The following is a 16328-nucleotide window of genomic DNA, read 5'->3' on the forward strand; positions in this document are numbered from 1 at the left end:
GTTTATAACAATATTCAAGAAAACAGCACAGGAAATTTCATAAAAGGTTCCCAATTATTTTCAGGTACTTTATTTGATTTTCATTGATTTTCTACAGAATTAATGAGCCTGCTCTAACTCAATCATCATGATTTTACACATAGATAACCATTTTTCCTGTTCAAGTGGAAAAAATAGGTATCATATTTTATAAGCATAAGGCTTAGGAGTTAGTAATTAGATACTATATTTAATCTGTTCTAAAGTAACATCTTAGGAAACCACAAATGACAAGAAATTAATTTTGTAATTACCATATTCTAATTTAAGTTTAGAACATAAATAGAATTGCATTGCACAATGCAGATGCAGCAAGCTTATTATTTTATGCAACACCTTTATTGTTACTACCATTTTACCCTAACTTACCACATTTACGCTTTAGATTTATAATTATTGACAAAGGAAGTATAGATTACCTGTAGGATATGGATTATGTAGACAATGTTTCTAATATAGAATAAAGTTCTGGGATAAAGTTGTGTCTTCCAGATCATTCATCTGACCATAAGTTGCTGACATTACATTTATAAACCACTTTTGATAAATCCTCCATCTTCATATGTGAAGGTACATTCTACAAAACATTAAGGTAGAAAGCATAAAATTTAGTGGCAGATCAATTTTTGTAATAATCTTTGAGGTTTTTAAATTCAAGATTTTGACTGATTTTCTTTACTCTTTCCCCTTATATTATTTATTTTTTAATTTGATAAGGTGACTGATATTTTTTAAAATGTGAGATATGATCTAATGAAAGAGTTGAAGTCTGTGATACTTTATAAAGAGTATGGGTATAAAATAGTAAAGTTAGTGACATAAATATATGTTGTGTTACTATCAAATGTGCTTAATATTGAATATGAATGTATAATACTAACTGTACTTGACTATCTAATGGATTTTGGCATATGAATTGCAGAAGAGGTGATAATCTTTGATTATAGTTCTTAATGTGATGCTTGGAACAAATTACATGTATGTATAATAATAGTTGTTATCTTCTATTGAGCCCTGATCATATGAAGGCACAGTTTGATGTTTACAAATGTTTTATCATTTAATTCTTCTAATAAACACAATACGTAAGTATTGTTGTTCCCATCTCACAGATGATGAGATTGAGGCTGAAGTAGTTTAAGGATCCCAAATTAAAGAACTAGCAACTGATAAACCTAGAATTTAAACTGAAATCTGTCTGATATATAATATCAAATTCTTTCCATAAGCTAAGAGTAGTTTTCCAACACATTTTTTTAATCTGATTTTATCTGTCTGTATATACACATGTTATATGTGATGTTGAATAATGATGTTGATGTTTGTGAATAATTTGAGGTTTATGAAACTACTGCGATTTGTACACTTGAAGTTCATATATTTCAGAACTCCATATCAACTATGGTAATTCAGATTGACAAGAACCTTTGAAAACAATATATCCTCTAAAGGTGTGTAAAGTTGGAGATATCAGAAGAAACACACAAAAAAAGACAGGTTCAGGATTGGATTAGAAAAAAGGGAAGGTTCCATCATATGACAATAAATGTGTTGGGGAGGAATACACCAGGGCATAGAGACTTAAAGCCATGGATTTTAAAATCAACTTTAGTCTATTTAAAGGCTTGATTTTCTTCCAGTACTGCTATGCTGTGAATAAGAGAAAAATCTTGGTTCCAGATAGGATAAATTTTTTTTTCCCTCATCAACATTTAAGAGTTTAAATTTAAGAAAGCTATTTAAGACACAATCTTATCTATGAGTAGCAAAGTGATTAGTCATCTGAATGCTTTTATATATGTTATTGATATATCTGAGTATTTTGCTTCAAATATTTGATAGCTACTAAATAATTTTTCAATAGAAATATCAATTCTCTTGAGGTAGAGTTGAATTAATGGTAAAAATTCCCATATTTCAGCTTGAAAATATTCCTTCAGATTTCGCACTAATTGACAAAATAGATGAATCTAGGATATACAGGGTTGCGATTACTAATTCACTACATTTTAGAATTCATTGTACTATGAACTGAAAAGTGAAAGTGTTAGTTGCTCAGCCATATCTGACTCTTTGTGACCCCATGGACTGTAGCCTGCCAGGCTCCTCTGTCCATGGCGATTCTCCAGGCAAGAGTACTGGAGGGGGTAGCCATTTCCTTTTCCAGGGAATCTTCCCAACCTAGGGATTGAATCTGGGTCTCCTTCATTGCAGGCAGATTCTTCACTGTCTAGCCACTAGGAAAGCCCCATACTATGAATTGCATGATGTTAATTCAATCATTTATGGATAATAAATAATAATTTCTTCAATAACACACTCATATTGATAACCTAGAGAAAAACCTCTTTATTTAAGTTGAAACTTAGGTGAGATAGACCATGCAAAATTTTAGAATTAAAATAATGACAGTATTTTGGATCAAATCATTTCTTAGTGTCTACTTGTCTTAGTCAAATGCCTTGACTTGGTCAAAGAAAACAAATTATCTGTTATATGGAGATTTCCTATTATAATGAAGAGAGACTAGTAAAGAGTTAAAATATCATCTGAAGGGTCCAGGGAGCACTTCCTTTTCCACTCTGGGAACTTTGTTCACATAAAGTGAACATTTGTGTTTCAATGTTTTTCTATGTTCACAAAGGAGAAGTTAAACCTATGACCTATAGTTTCTTGTTACCATGTATTATGCATGTTACCTGTGATACAAAATACAAATGTAAAAGCTGCCATGTAGCTAGAGTAATAGATGAATGTATTTATTAAGTTGAGAAGACATCAGGAAAAAAATCATGATCTTATCTGGTTATTCACAACCAGAAAAAAAAAATTCCCTGATATTTAAACATGTAAACAAAAAGAAAAATAATTTTGCTAAGTAAAGGCAAAATTTTAAGTATCACAAGTAGATAATACATCTAGGATTAATTTATCTGCATTAATGAATTTTAAAAAGTACTCCGATGAGGCAAAAAAATACTACGAAGAAGTAACACAATTCAACTTCAAATATTTGAGGTTTGAAAATTTTCACCTTATCACATAAAGTTAGCAAGGATGCTATTTATCATTTATTTGCAGAAGAATTCATAGTTCATTATATGATAAGGGACTATCTCTATCTTAATATTTGTGTAAAATTGTACAATTATTTTGCAGATGGTTGAGTGGGTTAGACAGTATGCAGGTGAATGCTGGCTAAAGCGTAGAAACAAAGACAGTTCTAAGGTCCTTTAGCTGGTTGGCTTAAAATAGTTTTCTGTATCAGGGAACTTTATTTTAACTCTTTGACTTAATTTAAAGAAACCTGAGCTTTGTACAATAGAAGCCATATAATTCACAGGAGTTCTTTATTAAGTAGGCAATAACTCTGCTTCAGCTGTGAATTTCTGTGGTGGCTTTTCCATTTGGCATTGTTAATCAGGGCTAGAAAAGCAGGGATAATAATAACAAAGAAAACTAACCAATCTAATCACATGGACCACAGCCTTGTCTAACTCATTGAAACTATGAGCCATTCCATGTAGGCCCACTCAAGACAGATGGGTCATGGTGGAGAGTTCTGACAAAATGTGGTCCACTGGAAGAGGGAATGGCAAACCAGTTCAGTACTCTTGCCTTGAGAACCCCATGAACAGTATGAAAAGGCAAAAAGATAGGACACTGAAAGACGAACTCCCCAGGTTGGTAGGTGCCCAATATGCTACTAGAGATCAGTGGATAAATAACTCCAAAAAGAATGAAGAGATGGAGCCAAAGCAAAAACAACACCCAGTTGTGGGTGGGACTGGTGATGAAAGCAAGGTCCAATGCCATAAAGAGCAATATTGCATAGGAACCTGAAATGTTAGGTCCATGAATCAAAGCAAATTGTAAGTGGTCAAACAGGAGATGGCAAGAGTGAACATTGACATTTTAGGAATCAGCAAACTAACATGGACTGGAATGTGTGAATTTAACTCAGCACTATATCTACTACTGTGGGCAAGAATCCCTTAGAAGAAATGGAGTAGCCATCATAGTCAATAAGAGTCCGAAATGGAACACTTGGATGCAATCTCAAAAACGACAGAATAAGCTCTGTTTGTTTCCAAGACAAACCATTCAATATGGTAATCCAAGTCTATGCCCCGACCAGTAACACTGAAGAAGCTGAAGTTGAACAGTTCTACGAAGACCTACAAGACCTTCTAGAATTAACACCCAAAAAAGATGTACTTTTCATTAATAGGGGACTGGAATGCAAAAGTAGGAAGTTAAGAAACACCTGGAGTAACAGGCAAACTTGGCCTTGGAGTACGGAATGAAGCAGGGCAAAGGCTAATAGAGTTCTGCCGAGAGAACACACTGATCATAGCAAACACCCTCTTCCAACAACACAAGAGAAGACTCTACACATGGACTTCAGATGGTCAAAACTGAAATCAGATTGAATATATTCTTTGCAGCCAAAGATGAAGCTCTATACAGTCAGCAAAAACAGGGCCGGGAACAGACTGTGGCTCAGATTATGAACTCCTTATTGAAAAATTCAGACTTAAATTGAAGAAACCACTAGACCATTCAGGTATGACCTAAATCAAATCCCTAACGATTATACAGTGGAAGTGAGAAATAGATTTAAGGGACTAGAGCTGATAGACAGAGTGCCTGATGAACTATAGACGGAGGTTTGTGACATTATACAGAAGACAGGGAGCAAGACCATCCCCAAGAAAAGAAATGCAAAAGAGGCAAAATGGTCTCTGAGGAGGCCTTACAAATAGCTGTGAAAAGAAGAGAGCCAAAAGCAAAGGGGAAAAGGAAAGATATACCCATTTGAATGCAGAATTCCAAAGAATAGCAAGGAGAGATAAGAAAGCTTTCCTCAATGATAAGTGCAAAGAAACAGAGAAAAACAATAGAATGGGAAAGACTAGAGATCTCTTCAAGAAAATTAGAGATCCCAAGGGAACATTTCATGCAAAGATGGACACAATAAAGGACAGAAATGGTATGGACCTAACAGAAGCAGAAGATATTAAGAAGAGGTGGCAAGAATACACAGAAGGACTGTACAAAAAAGATCTTCATGACCCAGATAACCACGATGCTGTGATCACTCACCTAGAGCCAGACATCCTGGAGTGTGAAGTCAAGTGGGCCTTAGGAAGTATCACTGTGAACAAAGCTAGTGGAGGTGACGGAATTCCAGCTGAGCCGTTTCAAATCCTGAAAGACGATGCTGTGAAAGTGCTGCACTCAGTGTGCCAGCCAGTTTAGAAAACTCAGCAGTGACCACAGGACTGGAGAAGGTCAGTTTTCATTCCAATCCCAAAGAAAGGCAATGCCAAAGAATGCTCAAACTATCACACAATTGCACTCATCTCACACGCTATCAAAGTAATGCTCAAAATTCTCCAAGCCACACTTCAACAATGCATGAATCATAAACTTCCAGATGTTCAAGCTGGTTTTAGAAAAAGAAGAGGAATAGAGATCATATTGCCAACATCTGCTGGATCATTAAAAAAGCAAGAGAGTTCCAGAAAAACATCTATTTCTGCTTTATTGACTATGCCAAAGCCTTCGATGGTGTGGATCACAATAAACTGGGGAAAATTCTTCAAGAGATGGGAATACCAGACCACCTGACCTGCCTCTTAAGAAATCTGTATGCAGGTCAGGAAGCAACAGTTAGAACTGGACATGGAACACACTGGTTCCAAATAATCAAGGCTGTATATTGTCACCCTGCTTATTTAACTTACATGCAGAGTACATCATGAGAAACGCTGGGCTGGAGGAAGCACAAGCTGGACTCAAGATTGCTGGGAGAACTATCAATAACCTCAGATATGCAGATGACATCATCCTTATGGCAGAAAGTGAAGAAGAACTAAAGAGCCTCTTGATGAAAGTGAAAGAGGAGAGTGAAAAAGTTGGCTTAAAGCTCAACATTCAGAAAACAAATATCATGGCATCTGGTTCTGCCACTTCATGGCAAGTAGATGGAGAAACAGTAGAAACAATGGCAGACTTTATTTTCTTGGGTTCCAAAATCACTGCAGATAGTGACTGAAGCCATGAAATTAAAAGACCCTTGCTCCTTGGAAGAAAAACTATGACAAACTTAGAAAGCATATTATAAAGCAGAGACATTACTTTGCCAACAAAGGTCCGTTGGGTCAAGGCTATGGTTTTTCTAGTAGTCATGTATGAATGTGAGAGTTGAACTATAAAGAAGGCTGTGCACTGAAGAACTGATGCTTTTATTTTTTCCATTTATTTTTATTAGTTGGAGGCTAATTAGTTTACAACATTGCAGTGGTTTTTGTCATACATTGAAATGAATTAGCCATGGATTTACATGTATTCCCCATCCTGGTCCCCCCTCCCACCTCCCTCTCCACCCAATCCCTCTGGGTCTTCCCAGTGCACCAGGCCCGAGCACTTGTCTCATGCATCCAACCTGGGCTGGTGATCTGTTTTACCCTAGATAATATACATGTTTCAATGCTGTTCTCTTGAAACATCCCACCTTCACCTTCTCCTAGAGTCCACAAGTCTGTTCTATACATCTGAGTCTCTTTTTCTGTTTTGCATATAGGGTTATCGTTACCATCTTTCTAAATTCCATATATATGTGTTAGTATGCTGTAATGGTCTTTATCTTTCTGGCTTACTTCGCTCTGTATAATGGGCTCCAGTTTCATCCATCTCATTAGAACTGATTCAAATGAGTTCTTTTTAATGGCTGAGTAATATTCCATGGTGTATATGTACCACAGCTTCCTCATCCATTTGTCTGCTGATGGGCATTTAGGTTGCTTCCATGTCCTGGCTACGATAAACAGTGCTGCAATGAACATTGGGGTGCACGTGTCTCTTTCAGATCTGGTTTCCTCAGTGTGTATGCCCAGAAGTGGGATTGCTGGGTCATATGGCAGTTCTATTTCCAGTTTTTTAAGAAATCTCCACACTGTTTTCCATAGTGGGCTGTACTAATTTGCATTCCCACCAACAGTGTAAGAGGGTTCCCTTTTCTCCACACCCTCTCCAGCATTTATTGCTTGTAGACTTTTGGATAGCAGCCATCCTGACTGGCGTGTAATGGTACCTCATTGTGGTTTTGATTTGCATTTCTCTGATAATGAGTGATGTTGAGCATCTTTTCATGTGTTTTTTAGCCATCTGTATGTCTTCCTTGGAGAAATGTCTGTTTAGTTCTTTGGCCCATTTTTTGATTGGGTCATTTATTTTTCTGTAGTTGAGCTTCAGGAGTTGCTTGTATATTTTTGAGATTAATCCTTTGTCCGTTGCTTCGTTTGCTATTATTTTCTCCCAATCTGAGGGCTCTCTTTTCACCTTGCTTATAGTTTCCTTTGTTGTGCAAAAGCTTTTAAGTTTCATTAGGTCCCATTTGTTTATTTTTGCTTTTGTTTCTAATATTCTGGGATGTGGGTCATAGAGGATCCTGCTGTGATTTATGTTGGAGAGTGTTTTGCCTATGTTCTCCTCTAGGAGTTTTATAGTTTCTGGTCTTACATTTATATCTTTAATCCATTTTGAGTTTATTTTTGTGTATGGTGTTAGAAAGTGTTCTAGTTTCATTCTTTTACAAGTGGTTGACCAGTTTTCCCAACACCACTTGTTGAAGAGGTTGTCTTTTTTCCATTGTATATCCTTGCCTCCTTTGTCGAAGATAAGGTGACCATAGGTTCGTGGATTTATCTCTGGGCTTTCTATTCTGTTCCATTGATCTATATCTCTGTTTTTGTGCCAGTACCATACTGTCTTGATGACTGTGGCTTTGTAGTATACTCTGAAGTCAGGCAGATTGATTCCTCCAGTTCCATTCTTCTTTCTCAAGGTTACTTTAGAATTGATGCTTTTAAACTGTGGTGTTGGAGAAGACTCTTGAGAGTCCCAAGAAGATCCAACCAGTCCATCTTAAAGGAAATCAGTCCTGAATATTCATCGAAAGGACTGATGTTGAAGCTGAAACTCCAGTACTTTGGCCACCTATGAGAAGAGCTGACTCATCTGAAAAGACCCTGATGTTGGGAAAGATTGAAGGCAGGAGAAGGGAACAGCATAGGTTGAGATGGCTGGATGGCATCTTTGACTCTTTGGACATGAGTCTATACAAGCTCGACAGAGGATGAGAGAGTTGAATGGCATGACCAACTCAATGGACATGAGTTTGAGCAGACTCTGGGAGTTGGTTATGGACAGGGAGGCCTGGCATGCTGCAGTCCACGGGGTCACAAAGAGTCGGACGTGACTGAGCAATTGAACTGAACTGAATAATAGCAAAAAATAACAACTGTTGAAACATCAAAACAATGATTTGAATCAATTGTAGTTTTAGAAGGCAGTCTTAGTTTGGCTTATTTGCTATCACCTGATCCATATATTTTAAATTCAGAGGATTTTTATATCCTGTAAGTCATTTTCTGAAAGTGTTTGTAACCATTGTGTAAAACTTAGTATATTCTGGTTCTGGGTAGTAAGAGTTACTTCCCTTAACTACTAGCCCCATTTATTATTTGAGAGTGACTTATAAGAACAAAAGCCATCAAACAGAATTGTCCAAGTTCAGTCTCTAATAGTGTCTCTTCCCCACTGGTTATCTTCTTGGTAATTATAACCATGTTTTAAGTTGTGCTGGGTACTGAGTATCGTGCCCTGAGGAGCTAAGGCATTTGAAATGATTAAATCAGTTTAACATTATGGCTGCACCGTAATAAGTCCACAGAGATCAAACCAGTCAATCCTAAAGGAAATCAACCCTGACTACTCATTGAAAGTACTGTCGCTAAAGCTGAAGTTCCAGTGCTTTGGCCTCCTGATGCAAAGAGCCGACTCACTGGAAAAGACCAACTCATTGGGAAAGATTGAAAGCAAAAGGAGAAGGTGAAGGCAGAGGATGAAATAGTTAGATAGCATCACCAACTCAGTGAACATTAATTTGAGCAAACTTCTGGAGATAGTGAAGGACAGAGGAGCCTGGTGTGCTTCAGGCCAGGGGTCACGAAGAGTTGGACATGACTTATCAACTTAACAATAAGAAAAACAAAACACAATTATTACTAAGTATTAATTCATGGTATGATCAAACTGATAAAAATGGTTTTGGGGGACAAAAACTAAATTATAGCTTTCTATTAAAACCATAAGTATAGTACAATCTTTGTTGCAAATGAAAATGAAATGTTTTGCTATATTTTTCCTTCATTTTTCATTAGTAAGCAATCATTTTTCAATAGTAATTGCTTTCTTTCTTTTTCTTGATGCAGGGGAAATTATTGCGGAAGATAACACAGTCTGCTTATCTGAGAGTATGTTTTTTCTTTCTACAGTTGCAAGTACCTTTGGGCTTTAGCAGAATTTATCAATTCCCCAGAGGATTTTTTTTTTTTTTTCTGCTTTAGGGCTTATTTTGTCTTTGTTTCTTCCAAGAGTTAAAAATAGTTGGTGTGAGTCACATTAACAAAGGCTCACCTGTACAGATATTCTAAAGCGAAATCCAGCTAGGTTTACTGCTATCATATAGGGCACAAATTAATCAGCAGGATCTGTCACTTACCTGAGAAAACAGCTTTTTTCTCAAAGGTGTAGTTAAGGACAGACTTATCTTAATGTAACTCTATAGGAATGGCTTCTATAAGGTAAAATAATCACAGTAAAAGAGCAAATTGTCTCTTTCCGTTGCATGTATATCACTGATGAGGATTTATGAGAATAATATTTTATACACAATGAGCCTTCTACAACTTGCTCACTTTTTCACTTATAAAAGTTTTGAACTGTCTCCATGCCTGATAAGGTACTGGCTTCTTTTATTTCCTAATATTCTCCAAAGTATTGGTTACACATATGTGAAACATTCTTCGTTTATCATGATCCTAGATGTCTAACATTACAAGCTGTGACTATATTTTAGATACCTGAGAAAATAGGTACTAGATACAGAATGACCATTTGACCATGGTTTCTTTGCAAAGGCATAAAAACATTGAATCTGGCTGCAGAATGCTACTGATCTTCCTTTGTTTATGTAGAAAAATGGTATTGACTATCAAAAAGAAAAATCATTAGCAAACAATGCAGATATTTTAAAAGGCTATCTTCCCAAACTTGTGAAAATGTAAAATTATTTGATTCAGAAGCTCTTTTAAAAAATCGTAATCAAGCTGCTCTGGCATTGATTGAACACATGAGACAAATTCTTTTTTTTCCTACTGAGCTGACAAAAATTATTGTAAATACTAGGATGTTTAAAGTCTAAGACAGTATCCTAAACTTTGATGTTACTTGCATTTAATTTCTAGATAAAGATGAGAAGACCTTTAAGTATAAGAAAAATCATAATTATAGAGTTTTCTTGGTAAACTCCTTTAAATCATTTGAACATGTTACATTTATTTCTTCTCTAAGGACAATTTCTCTCTTTATTTATATCTAATTATATAATATTCTTGTCTTTGACTATGATGTATGACCAATAAATACAGATATAGATACTGTGGATGGTGACTGCAGCCATGAAATTAAAAGACACTTACTCCTTGGAAGGAAAGTTATGACCAACCTAGATAGGGTATTAAAAAGAGAGACATTACTTTGCCAACAAAGGTCCATCTGGTCAAGGCTATGGTTTTTCCAGTGGTCATGTATGGACATGAGAGTTGGACTGTGAAGAAGGCTGAGCGCCAAAAAATTGACGCTTTTGAATTATGGTGTTAGAGAAGACTCTTGAGGGTCCCTTGAACTGCGAGGAGATCAAACCAATCCATCCTAAGGGAGATCAGTTTGGGTGTTCATTGGAGGGACTGATGCTGAAGCTGAAACTCCAGTACTCTGGCCACCTCATGCGAAGAGTTGACTCATTGGAAAAGACCCTGATGCTGGGCGGGATCGGGGGCAGGAGGAGAAGGGGGCAACAGAGAATGAGATGGCTGGATAGCATCACTGACTCGATGGGCATGAGTTTGAGTAAATTCCAGGAGTTGGTGATGGACAGGGAGGCCTGGCGTGCTGCAATTCATGGGGTCGCAAAGAGTCAGACATGACTGAGCGACTGAACGGAACTGAACTGAAGCTTACTATATTTTACCTAATATATTTCCAGCAAGTCAGTTTTTATATAAATGCTTTTAATAAAGTCTTTCTATAACCAAATGTGTAACTGCAATAGAATCAAAAGGGAGTTATATATGATCAAAATTGTTTTAAAATATCTTAAGGTAAAAGAAGAATCATGACACTATATTTTTAAATATTTGCATTTCATACATTTCCCCATCTAAAAATAATCTTTATGAGGGAGCTTTCTGTACACATATCCTTAGAAAAGTGGGTTTCGGGTTGGTATTAACAGTCATTAAGCTGAACAGGTGAGTGCTGTGTAAACATTAATGAAGGTTATTCCTTTAAATATATCAGTCAGTTTCAAAATTTTCCTAAAACTCCTTTTCCCTCCACTGGAGATACTAGGGTTATTTGCAAAAGTTCACTTCTAGAAGAAAAAAATGATCAATAAATCTAATACTTTTCCCTTTCCTTCAAGTATAAGTATCTAAAATTATTTTGAACTGTGGTGTTGGAGAAGACTCTTGAGGGTCCCTTGGATGGCAAGGAGATCTAACCAGTCCATCCGAAAGGAGATCAGGCCTGGGTGTTCACTGGAAGGACTGATGTTGAAGCTGAAACTCCAATACTTTGGCCACCTGATTCGAAGAGCTGACTCATTTGAAAAGACCCTGATGCTGGGAAAGATTGAGGGCAGGAGGAGAAGGGGACGACAGAGGTTGAGATGGTTGAATGGCATCACCAACTCAATGCACATGGGTTTGGGTGGACTCTGGGAGTTGGTGATGGTCAGGGAGGCCTGGAGTGCTGCAGTTCATGGGATTGCGAAGAGTTGGACAGGACTGAGTGACTGAACTGAACTGAACTGAATAATAGAGCAATTACCGTATTTTTTATTTTTAAAGTCATTGAATGGAGGGTAATTTTTCTATCTTCTATTCAAAGTCCCCATTCATTCATCATTAATTTCTTCATTCATTCATTCCACAAACTTTATTCATGGATTCATTTACTACACAACGTTTTATTGAGTATTTGAGGAAAAGCAACAGGAAGCTGTGTTAATGAATATAATTATGAAATTGAATGAAAAATGAATATACACAGGTTTAGATTATTCCAAATATTTGAGAGTCACAAAAAATAGATAATACAAAAAAGCAAAATCAAGTAATTCAACTCAGTATGTTATCTGTTCAAAATTATGGACTTATTACACTGTACTCAACAAGGAATGCATAAGCAAATAAGCTATACCTATACAATCAAGGAAATGATATAACATTTTAATTTTTATCTGTGAAATGTGAACTTTTGATGAAGACTGACAGTAAGGAAATACCCTTCTTGAAGAAAACCAAGAGAGATTGAAGCCAGTCCCGAAAGACTAAACAAACTGGGTCAGAAAGGTTTCAGGTTTGCTCTTCTCAGGGACCTTTTTCTCTCAAATACTCCTTGAGCCCTATTTGTACTGAAGATAGACATTTTTCTCAGATGGTATATGATTATTCTCTTAAAACTTCCCTGAAGCAGGGAAAGAGTATAAGCATTAAGCTTCAAATATTTTCTCTGCATGCAAGCACTTGAGTTTTCGACAAAGCCATGGTTAATGATATTTTATATGAAAATTCATGGAAAATAGCTAGATGCACTTAAGAATACTAAAAGAGAGAGTATTATTTCTTGAACATGAATAATTACACGTGATCATAGATTAAAAGAAAATATTTTGGACAACTCGTTGAATAATAGTTAAGAAATCTAATTTTGCCTGAGGACACTTGTTATGAAAATAATGAATAAAGAGGTTGATTTTGGTTTAGGAGGTTTCTCTCTCGAGAGAGAAACAAAGAATTGAAATATATTTAGTTAGTATATAGCCTTGTTTCTTCTGTAGAGAACACACAACAAAGTTAAAAAACCAGGAAACCAAAACTGTGATATTTCCAAACAGAATGAGAATATGTCATGTGAAACTTTAACTTACTAGTATCATATAATCTATTAGTCACTTTCTTAATTGTGATTGTTTTGCAAGTTTCAGACACAACAACCATCCTTTCTTTCTACTTTGTTTACTTTAGTATATTTTTCTCTTGCCTTTTCCTTCTTCATTTTTAATGGCTGATAGGAAATAAAGATGCTTGTAACACATATTTGGGAAAAAAACCCAAGTGTACTAACTTAGTAGTTTTCAAATCCACCATTCCCTTTCTTTGACAGAATGGAAATAGTATACAGGCATCTGAATATATTATTCTTTTAAAGAGACATACACCATTCTTCTTGGAAATTGCTCATTACTGAATTCCAGTATTTGTGGGCTTCCTTTGTGGCTCAGCTGGTAAAGAATCCACCTGCAATGCGGGAGACCTGGGTTCGATCCCTGGATTGGGAAGATCCCCTGGAGAAGGGAAAGGCTACCCACTCCAGTATTCTGACCTGAAAAATTCTGAGTCAGACACAACTGAGCGACTTTCACTTTCACTTTACTATCTTCTATTCTTTTAGTACCTCATACATCTGCTTCAGTACCTTCATTTGGAACACTCTACAGTTTTCTGGAGCTTTTGTTTCAGGAACAACAAGTGAATCATAATTCCTAGCAGGTAAGTGTTGCCATTTCTAGGTCAGACCTTCTGATCAACTGAATTTGCACAGTGGAGCACTAAATATTCAGCTGTCCTGTTACAGAACTTCACTTTTTGTTTCTTTGTTATTTATATACTTCTATAAACATTAAAACAGAAAAATGATGCTGAGAGAAAAATAGGAGGCTTTTAAAAATTAAACCTCCTATTATGTCTCTAAATATTTATATATATTATTCTGATTTGTAATAGTTTTATTTTCTTTAGATTTTCCAAAATAGTAAGTATTTCATTATACAAAAGGCTGAATATAGAAAAAAAATCTTACGGAGGAAATAAAAATAAACAAATGATTTCACACAGATAGATTGTTAAATACTTGCAGACATTTTTTTTTTCCCATAGGGGTGTATATGTGTGCATTTCCTCTCATTTTTATAATATTTAGACTATCACATATATATGTATGTATATATGTGTCTCTGTGTGTGTATTATACACTGATTCTTTTGAATTTTATCATGAGCATTTTCCATGTTATCAAAGATTATTTAAAAGCATGATTGCAAATGATAGCGTGATATTACAATCTGTTAACTATAATTTGCTTAGATTTTTTCAGTGTTTCATTTTACAACTATAGTGAATATTCATGTATACATAGTATTGCATGCATTTCTGGATTTTATTACAAAATAATTTTTATTAAAGATATAATATATACTTATGGTTATAAAACAAACCAAAAACAAAAAAATACATACACAGCACAAAGTTTAAAGTAAATAGATGCTTTCTTCCCACTAGATTCCTGATCTCAATTGCAGACATTTCTGTCATTAACAGTTCCTTAGGAAGCCTTCCAAAATTAACAAAAGGGGCCTTTTATACATATTTTATCTTTTTTAAAAAAATCTTTCTCAAAGGATCTTGTGGTTTTTCCACATCTGAGCATAAAGAGATCATTTATTTCTAGTAATGTTTTCATTGTATCATATGCATCATCTGTGCTATAATGCATTTATTTTCTTCAAATATTCATTTAAGTTCTTTCCATTTTTTCTATTAAACGATGCTACAAAAATATTTTAATTCATCTATCTTTTAGCACAGTTACTAGTATCTTTAACAGAAATTCCTGAAATATAAGAAACTTGGTTAAAAACATTTGAATACATTTAAGTTTGAAAGCTATTTTCAAATTTTGTTTCTAAAATTTTTACCAAACTACATCTCTGAAATGAAGGATGAGAGTATTTGTTTCCTACTTTTCCATTTTTGCTATCTGATATGTGTTATTTGTATTTTGCACTGCTTTAATAATCAGCAAAGCTAAGCATTTATTTTATGTTTTATTTAGCTATCTTCCTTTTCTTTTCTTTCTTTCTTCCTTTCTTTCCTTCTCCTTCCCTTCTTTCCTCTCTTCCTTCTTCCCTGTATCTCCCTCTCTCCCTTCTTTCCTTCCTTCCTTCCATGAAACTCCAGACAACAGCTTTTATCTCTTAGGCCCTGATTAATCTGTAAGTGCTTTCACAGACACACGTGTGTGTGAGAGTATATATGCTGCTGCTGCTGTTTAGGTGCTCAGTTGTGTCAACTCTGTGAGACCCCATGGACTGTAGCCCACCAGGCTCCTCTGTCCATGGGATTCTCCAGGTAAGAATACTAGAGTGGGTTGCCATGCCCTCTTGCAGGGGATCTTCCCTACCCAGGGATCAAAGCCGGATCTCCTGCATTGCAGGCAGATTTTTTTTACCGCTGAGTCACCAGGGAAGCCCAAGTATATATATGACTACTTATAAATTAATCAAAAACCTTTTGCATAGCAAACTATTAAAAAGAGAAAGAAGGATTCATTAATTTCTCTTTTTAAAAGTTTGTTTTACAGTTATAAATAAAATTTATACATAGTCAAATTTATTAGGCTTTTCTTTTATGACATTAAGGTTTCAGTTCATACTTAGAAAATCTATTTCTTCTCCAAGATTTTTTTTAAAGTTTATATTTTTAACTGCATAGGTATTTGGACAGATGCCCTTTATAAAAATGATTAAATATGGTAAAAATGTTTTTGAAAGTATTCTTAAAATATCAAATAATGAACTAATGAACATAGCAGTCTGAAATGATGAAGCCAAAATCTTCATGGAGGAGGGAATTCAGAGATGTAGGAGGAAAACTGAATATTTTTCTGTTCTTGGGGTGTTTGTGGAGCCAAGGAAACAGGGATCCAGTTCCCAAGGTCTTGTGGGAGAGGAAAACAAAACAACAAAAGCTTGGGCTTTATCCTTGGCCCAGATTATTTTGTAAAGTAACTGAGTAGCTCAAAGTGAAAAAAATAAACACAAAACAAAATAAAATTAAATGGCAACAACAACAAAAAAACCTCTAAACTCAGACCCAGTAGAAATAAGACTACCCTAAGCAAAGCTGCAAAGCTCTCAGATATGGGCATTATTAGACACAGATGACACAAATTATAAAATAACTATGTTTACTCTATTAAAAAATATAAAAACAAACCAGAAAATATATCTAGGAATCAGGAAACTGAAATAATCACTGAGAAATTTGAAAGCAATCCAACAGAATCTTAGAAGTTATAGAAATGAGATCAATAAA

Source organism: Odocoileus virginianus, chromosome 14, assembly GCF_023699985.2.
Source record: "Odocoileus virginianus isolate 20LAN1187 ecotype Illinois chromosome 14, Ovbor_1.2, whole genome shotgun sequence".
In the NCBI taxonomy this organism is placed as follows: Eukaryota; Metazoa; Chordata; class Mammalia; order Artiodactyla; family Cervidae; genus Odocoileus; species Odocoileus virginianus.